Here is an 8,848-nt window from a genome sequence, read left to right on the forward strand (position 1 = left end):
TGAGAGGTTTTTTTGGGGCTCCCGTTTGATAGTCATGGAGGAAAACTGCTCTTTCCAACGGGCTCTGGGTGAGACCCAGCGGTCCGTGGTGCACCCCATAGCCTGACCTGCACCTGGTACCATCCTCACCTTGCTGGTTTCTCTTCAGCCCGGCTTGTGCCCCACAGTCCTGCCAGGTGTTGCAGCCTACTCTCTCTGTCCCCATCATCCCGGCTGCAGCTGGTGGCCATGGCGAGTGAGATGAGGTGAAGGTGCCCAAAACTGCTGCCAAGCTCATCCACCACCTCTTGCCTGACCCCCCCCAGCCATGCATGACCAGGCTGGAAGCAGCATGACCGAGACCCGTTTGCTCTGTCTGAGCATGCATGCGGTTTATGGAGTGGTGACAACATGGTGTGCGTATTTCAACCAGATGTGATGGCTATGTAGCATGGTAGCAGCAGGGACACTTGACTGCACAGTAAGTGCCATTTTCTTTGGGTAGAAGTTTCCTAATTTTATTTGAAAACTCCTGTTATTACTTCTGAGTTTGGTTAGGCTCATGTAATAGATATATATACACCATATATTAAAAAAAATATATATATATTCTGAAAACATACAAGCTGAAGACATAGGGCTTCCATGGCTAACAGGATTTTCTGCTTTTAAGTGAAAACAGTTCTTTATTTTGAAAAAAGATTTAATAAGGAAAGTTTCTTTCCCCCACAAAAACCCCATAAAAAGATGTCAGTACTATTTTGTGCCTGTTAAGGCCAAAGTTATACAGTACTTACAGAGACTATCTCAGTGTTTTTGCGTGGCCTTGGCTGCCTTGTTTATTGGTCCAGCACTAAATGCCAGAGTAACGGTGAGCAACTCGTCCGTCTACAGAGGGCCTGATCCAGTTGTTCCCTCTATACGGTGCTCTGCACTCATAAATATCCTTGGTACAATTCTTTTGCACAGTCCCATTTTAATGTTTTCTTGAACAATAAGATTTTATTTTTATTCTGGGGTGCCAGGGTTGGAAGCTATTGTAAAGGAAGTGTGTTCCCATATTTACCTTCCCCTTTCCCCAGCACACAATGTGGCACTGGGAGCCTGTCTGGTATAAGTCTTGATGGTCTTATGGTCTACTGGTCCACTGTCGGCCTGAAGGACTCTCAGGACCATGCTGAAGGAAATATATCAGTCCAGTACATTGTGCTGTCTATCAATTCTATCACTATTGACTGTAACTGGGTGCTAAAATCCGGCTTTTCTGGAGAGACGAAAAGCCAAGATCTTGCCAGTGAATGCTGAATAATGCCCAGGTGACGTTTGCTGTAGTGTTTGTCCTGGAGTCCTGTCTTAGCCAAATTTCAGGTCAGGCAGTTGGTTTGTCTCACCATGCAGCTCTAGACTGACAGGGCTTCTTGGCTTCTTCCATTTTAAATAGTTATTTTTATTATTACTAGCCATTAGATCACTTCACTGCTCTACCTACGAGCTGGCTTAGTTCATTTGTGAGTGATACATTCCCTGTGGACATCACAGTGGAGGTAAATGAGGTCATTACTTATTATTTCTAAGGATCATGGCTTTTTCACTTACTTCCAGGGTTTGGTGTCCTTGCATGACCTTCACAGCTCGTAGTGAAAATGTCATGTTCTCATTCTACATGTCCCTGGGTTATATGAGCCTGGTTCAGGGGTTTCCACATTCTTACCTATAGACTGTCATGAACCCTGTCATCTTTAATGCTGTCATCAAAAATGTTAGATTTGCACACCTGACCTAGTAAGCAGAATAACCTTTGCAGGTAAAAAGATTAAAAAAAATCAGAAATCTGCCTAAGGGAAATCAGAAAATCTGCTCAGGATCTGCCTTCATGAGCTAAGGAATCAATACAGAAAGGCAGAGGGAAGGAATACAGATGGGGAAAACTTCTGGATTAATTAGAAATTGTAGAAATCTGACAACCAAGTATTATTTTTCCTCTGAGGCAATGATAAATGCATTCAGAGGGCAAAAGACAGACAGCGTAAAACAAAGTGACTGACTGCTGATTTTTTGAACCCCTGGAAGAGGAATGGATACACTCTGGTGAAAAACGGCAAGGAGAAGCCTTCAAAATATCTGACCACCAGAGCCTTCTGCTGAACTACAGGAGTTGGTGGAAACCCTGTGAAGATATGTGCTGTTTGTGACCCCTGCTGCCCCTGGTAGGGTCTTTAAGCATTGCCATGGGGTTCAGGCAAAGGTCAAAGATGCTCTGATTGTATTAAGGAAACAGGACAATAGGATTGGACTGAGAACTGCTTTTAAAAGACCAAAAACTGTCCTGGAGGCTCTTGGTGTTTAATTCATCAGTTTACCTAACAGATAACCAGGCATTTCCTGTCATGAACACAACCAAAGGCTTTTAGCTGTGCCTGGGAAAATGTGAGTGAATTACAGGAGCTCAAGTGGTTCCTTGACAGAGGTAATAGGAAAGATGGATTACAAGGGAAGGACAGTGAATTTACAGAGTTCCTGTGGAGAAGAAAGCAAGGTGTTACAGTGGGGTGGCAGCTACTGAGCAGACGTTTGGGATGGCTAATGTACAAGAGAGCAAATAATTTATCGAAGGCAAAAGAGACTGTCTGTCGAGCTTTTTAAAACATATGATAGTTTCCTAAGTAAAAATGAACCAGACATCTGATCAGTTTTTTGAATCTCTGGTCCTTTGAAGGTTTTATGTTGGAGGACGTTCACTTCCCTTAAACTATTTTGTATGTGAACATGGTCGGATGAACCTGGAATCAAACCTACCCTGTAGACCACTCGAGTCCATTTTAGCTGATACTTTGACCTGGAAATGGAAGTGCCAAGACAGCATCTGAGGAGACTGTTCACATGGTATCTTCAGCATGGGCTAAGCTGGATGTATGATATATGTCAGGCAAATCCCAAAAAGAATTCAGGAAGAGACAATAAGCCCAGATGCTCTGAAATGCAAGTCCCACTGAAAATCAAGCAGCAGCTTGGGAGCTCTGCCTCTCTTGTGCTGACTGGAGTCCTGCCAGGGGGGAATGGGAGTTGGGGCAAAGATTTCTCTTGTCACCAAATGTCTACAGGGATCCTTTCACGGACCACAAGCTCCGTCTTTAATCTCATGTGAAAGAGCCAATCTCTTAGCCACAAGAAGCTCTTTGGACTTCTGGTCCAGATTGTCTTGGGCATCACTGCCACCAGGTCTGCCAGCGCTGGGGTTTCCTCTGGGAGACCTCTCATCAGGGCTCTGTCCTGCTCTTTCTGACCTTGGCTGATCTAAGGGAGTCACAGCCCAAATTGTCTACAGCAGATTGGTAGCTGGCAGGACCCAGTTTAGTTCAGACCGTGCTTTTAAAAAAAAGAAGAAAGAAGCCCATGTACTTTGCTTTTCTTTTTTAGTATCCTTAACATCCACATTAGGAAAAAAAAAAAGTACCTAAAGACATTTCCATACAAGTTCAAAGGCACCTTATGGAGTTCAATACACTCAGTACCTGACAGGCCAAAAGATGGATTAAATTAAGATGGTATATGAATTGGCACCTGAGACCCCAACCTTGCACCCTTTGCTTGTGGGCCCAGGGGCTCCGTTTTGGATCCAGCCTGGGCACCAGGTCTAGCCTGAGCCTGAGCCATGCTGTAGGCACGCAGGTCTTCAGCCTTGCCTCTGCCCTGTTTCCTGGCTGGATCTTGTCCCGATGTTGCCGGCGGCCTCGTCTCCAGCCTCGTGTCTGGTGCCTTTCCTCCTGCTCCTGGCGGGACCCTCTGCGTGGACTCGGACTTGGTTGATCTCTTGCCCTGCCCGGGGCTGCCGATGGACCTGGTTAGCAGCCCCCCGACCTGCCCCCTGGGGCTGTACCTGGTGGTGAGGGCACAGCCCGCACGGGGGGCACCCCCAGCTTGTCCCCACTCCCAGAGCAGCCCCACTCCTGCTGCTGCTTGAGATCGAATTAGTACCACGATGATCATTTAAAACACCAAGAGCTAATGCAATTGGTACTTGGATTTTGAGCTTCAGAACATACAGCGCAAGGTTTTATTCCTGTCTGCTGTTTCTAAAGTCTTAAACTTGATTATGCATTTTTATTCAAATGTTCTACTCTTTCAAAGGACTAAACAGTGCAGTTCTGCCCAGAGTATTTGGAAGCAGTATAGAAGTACAAATGATATTGGCAGCCCATTGCTGTTATTTTTGCAGTTTATTTTAATTAGTAACCAAACTTAAATATAATTTTTCAACTCTATTTTTTTTATTCCAAATCTTTAATGACTTCCAGATCCACTCCAGGTTCACTAGACTGGGTGGTAACGAAGTCTTAATTTTGATCCAGAGGAAACTGCCATGCCCATTTGGAGCATTCCTTATTTGCTTACTTTTGCTCTTTTATTTTTAGCTATGTTTTGTATTGCATTTCTCTCTCTGTGTGTATTTAAAAATTATTTTAGACTTCATTTTTATGTGGCATTGATTCTTGGCACTGAGGTTAAAGTCTGGAATTGAGCAAACTATGAAATTACTGCATCAGCACAACCACTTGAAAGTCTCTGTTATGTACTTGGCCCTGCGTTTGTCAGACCTCTGTTCAACCACTGTGCAGGATCCTCCGTACTGTCTTCCTCAGCTGGGGAAGAGAGAGGAAGAGAGCGGGGTGAGAATACCAGTCACTCATCATTTACCTGGTCCAGAAATTGCCTACTGAGCCCTGAAATGCAAAGCAGTCAAAGCTTTTCCTTGTAAGTGAAACATTAAAAGCAAAACCCACTTCTTTTTAGTATATTCTACACCAAACCGTCCCCCTGCAAGAAATCTGTTTTACCAAGTGGAAGTACAGCAGTAATGGCTGCTGCTGCTTTGTTCAGGTGTGAGTTTCCCTCAACGATGCCCAGGATGGGCAAAGTTCTGGACCGGTGACTGATACTCTGTGCGTGGAAATGTTGTGACTTTGAAATCTCACGCTTTGCATCTTCTTGGGAAGCTGGAAACATGGAAGGAAAGTCCCTATGCATAGGAAAGAGAGGTTCTTCAGTTTCCCAGTCAGACTGTGTGCTTTGGGAGGACATTCAAATCATCTTTAAAGCTGTGATGTTCCTGTTTAGCAAAGGTATTACAGGTCATAGGCAGAGGTGTCTCTTAGCATAGCACTTTTGCCAGTGCCGCTGTACCCTTTGCAATTAAGACCAGTGATCACTAGTGGGTTTTCACAGCAAAATGAAGGTCTGATTGTACCTCTGACAAGCCCCAGGTGACACGGGCACAGCATGGGACAGAGGCCTGAGCTCGGTAGGTGGCTACCGCATGGCTAGCAAAGCTGGGAGCCCCTCAGTGGGTAGGTGCAGCCACCTCAGGCCCTTTGATGCTGGGGGGTGGGTGGCAGCAGCTTCACAGCCAACACAGACCACAGGGGAGGTGACTCTCACGTCCTTCCTTACCAAAGGCTGCTTCCTCCTTGTCCTTCCCCTCTTCCCTACTTTCTCCCACATTTGGTGGCACTGCCACCTCTCTTCTTTCTCTTCTCCGCTAGCTGAAGTGGCAGAGGCCGGCACTTCTGGTGAGGGAAATGCCAAGGTAATGATTTAGCCTGTAACACTAGAAATCTTTACACTGCAAGTGCTATCAACACAAATCCCATTTCTGAGTCATCGCAGACTGTCTCTGGCAGTCTCGGGGATTAAAGCAAAGGAGCGTCTCTCTGGGTGTGTGAAGTCACAGGTTGCTGGCTGGGTAATCATCTCAACTGTACTGCTGAATGCATATTGAAATAGGTGTCACATGGTAAAAGACAGAAGCTGATGGTCCACCACTGCTTTCTGCTTTTGCTATTTGTGGTCCTTCCCCTGTGTGCGTGTACGCATGCGTCGTGCACGCGTGTGTGAAACAACCAAAGCGCTGAACGTGTGAATGTGTGGTGTGCCCGCATCGCACTGCTGGATAACACGCTGTGCTGATGGTGCGTTGCCCCCTGCGGCGACAGGGACTGTTTCTAAAACTGGAAACCTGCAACCGGTGTCACGGAGTTGTGTCTCCAGCCCCTCGCCGAAGACGGGGTGTCCACCACTCCCCATCAGCAGGGGCTTGTCCCCAGGGGAGGACGTTGACTTCTCCCTTCTCAAGGCCTCACGGTGCAGCCAGCTCCAGCCCCCAGTGTCCCTCTTCCGAAAGCACGCTTGACCAGGAGTAGGGCGAGGAGGGTGGGAAGCCACTGGCACAGCAGGCAGCTGGCAGCAAGGGGGCATCGTGTTCCCAGCGTTACTTTTTTTCTTGATGATAATGTACAGCGGAGTATTACAGATGTTCCTTCTACATCTTAGCCACAGTTAGAGGACTTGTGTCATTAATGCCAAGTATAATAAAAATGTTTTCTAATCTTGACTGAGTTTCTGTTTCTCCCTGCCATCTTATGTTTCACAGCCTTTTTTTCCTTCCAACACTTATCTTTCTCTCATGATTCTTGTGCGGCTCGGCTTCCACAGACCCCGTCCCTTTCTAGAGCTCTCTTTAGTTGTTTGCAAAGTGAATTTTGAATTTTTGCTCTTTCTTTATTAACATGCTTGTTTATTTACAGAGGAACAGTAAGGGAGTGCTTGGGGAGGATCTTTGCTTCTTCCTTTTGCTTTAATATTCTGTCTGTCACCTCATATCTCCCCCTCCTTTCTGCATTGTGGAAACCTGTGAGAATCTCTGGACTGATAACAGCACTGTCTGGCTCATGCCAGATTGTCCTGTCCTGTGCCCTTTGCCTTTGGTTCCTTGCAAAGCAGAATAATCTGAGCCTTGCAGATTATTGGATGTGCAACACACTCAAATGCAGCAGGTGAATCCACGCAAAATGGAGGTATTACCCTAAAACCGAAACCAGCACTGTGTCTACACTTGCTTCTGCCAAGAGCACCAAAGAAGCAAAGTCAGAAAATTAGCAAGAGGACATCTGTAAAGTGTGGGGTCTCCACATCTTTGTGGGGAGTGACGAGAGGGGGAGGTTTGAAAATATACTGTGATGAAAAATAGCTTATAAAAATTCTGTGTCCTGTTACAGACCCAGATTGGTCCAAATCCTTGTCTTTTCTTACTGTTTTCTTCTCTAGTGCATAATTTGAGGGAGGGTTCAAATATTTCCTGACGATTGGAAAATCTGAAAACATTTCTACTGAACTTTTTATGGGAAATCTTTCTGATAATTTTTTCTTTTCATTGCTACCAGCTACAGAAGCTTTATCCATGTAATAATAACAACATGTGCCAGCGTAGGACCATGCCCTTACCTCATGCAAGTTCCCAAGACACTTTTCAGACCATATATAGGGATCATTCCCTCACCTCTTGGGCAGGAGGCTGGTGCCACTTCACAGTGCCAGCTGTGCTTCTCTGCAGGCCTGCAGCGGGGAAGTGAAGAGGCATTTTTCCTACTGAATGACAATGGAAATTCTTACGCAGGCAGAAATGTGGTTACCTCAGCCATAATTTACAGGGAAACCCAGGACTCCCTCTTGGAAAAGAAATGTTCTGCAGGGTGTTTAATAACCAGAAATGTTCAGGGTGTCTGTATAACACATTGACTATAAGACGAGAGTCTCCCCCTTCCCTGAGAAGTCATTAGGGGATTGATTTAAAGTAGCAATAAGCATATTGGGAGGCAGTAGAAAGATCAAAGGATGGTGAGTATTACAGCTGTTTTCCAAAGTATTTTATTCACAGGGTGAGCATATCTGATCCTCTGCTTGATGGAGCTGGTGGTCGCATAAAATGCTGCTTCATGGGTCACCGGGGCCAAGATGCTGGAGGTAACTTTGATATTAGTCTTTCTCTCTAACCATCTGTCTGTCATCATCAATAACCTTCCCAATGATTTACCATCCAGGTTCTTGCTTGATCTCTGTCCAAAATTGATTGTTTGAAATGTTAAAGTAGTTCATCAGCCATTCCTGAAGCCAGATTTGGGGGCAAAATAAATAATACCAAATAAAGTCTAATGGTTTTCTCTGTAAGAAAGAGGCTGCTGAGACAGAAGGGACTGCCTGAGAGTGTCCAGAGCCAGCCAATACTGCCTTTAATTTGTGTCTGAATAGAAAAATGGGCCCTGAGGAAGAGACCTCATGTGAGCACTGGGAGACACCAGCAGCCTGTGTGTGGTGATCCGGTGGGCACTGGTGGGGGCTTGGATCCTGGGCTTGGGGGACGGAAACTGAGGCAGCAGGCGAGAACAGAGAAGAAAGAAGGATCATTTGCAGAAGTAAATCAGTGTCTAAAGGGTTTGTTTGGCTCAACCCTCTGCCTGTTTCTTTTTCACTTCTTGTTCTTTCTTTGTAGACAAGGAACACTGCTTGCTCCTTCGCTCTTCAGCTGTGATACTCTTCCTTATCATGGCTTGTCCTCTGCCCATCAAACCTTGGTAGGGTAAAATATCTTCAGGGAAGAGGGGGGCTGCTTTCATGCCTACTTTATGCAAGGGTCATTTATCAAAAGGGCTGCCCTTTGAACAAGAGGCGTCCTGAGGAAGCGGATAATACTCCATCTGACGTGGAGTGCCACAAATGAAGAGACACAGTTCCCAGGTCATAGTGGAAGTAACTTTCACTGCAGTCAAATATTTAAACTATTCCTACTAATCCTGAGCTGCTGCAGTCCTTGGTTTAAACTAATTATAAATTCCCAGTAGCACAGAGCACCATGTGGACCCTGAATAACTCTGGCGACCAGACAGACTGCCTGAGGCTGGGGGTGGCACAGCTGTGGAATGGCCAATGGTGCAGTGAGCTCACAGCTAAGCAAGCACTGGTGACCATGTTGACTACAGTCCAGAGGCACTCAGAGACTCAAAGGTGACACAAATGTCCAGTCAATGGGCATCACGCA

Source organism: Buteo buteo, chromosome 19, assembly GCF_964188355.1.
Source record: "Buteo buteo chromosome 19, bButBut1.hap1.1, whole genome shotgun sequence".
NCBI classification, from domain to species: Eukaryota; Metazoa; Chordata; class Aves; order Accipitriformes; family Accipitridae; genus Buteo; species Buteo buteo.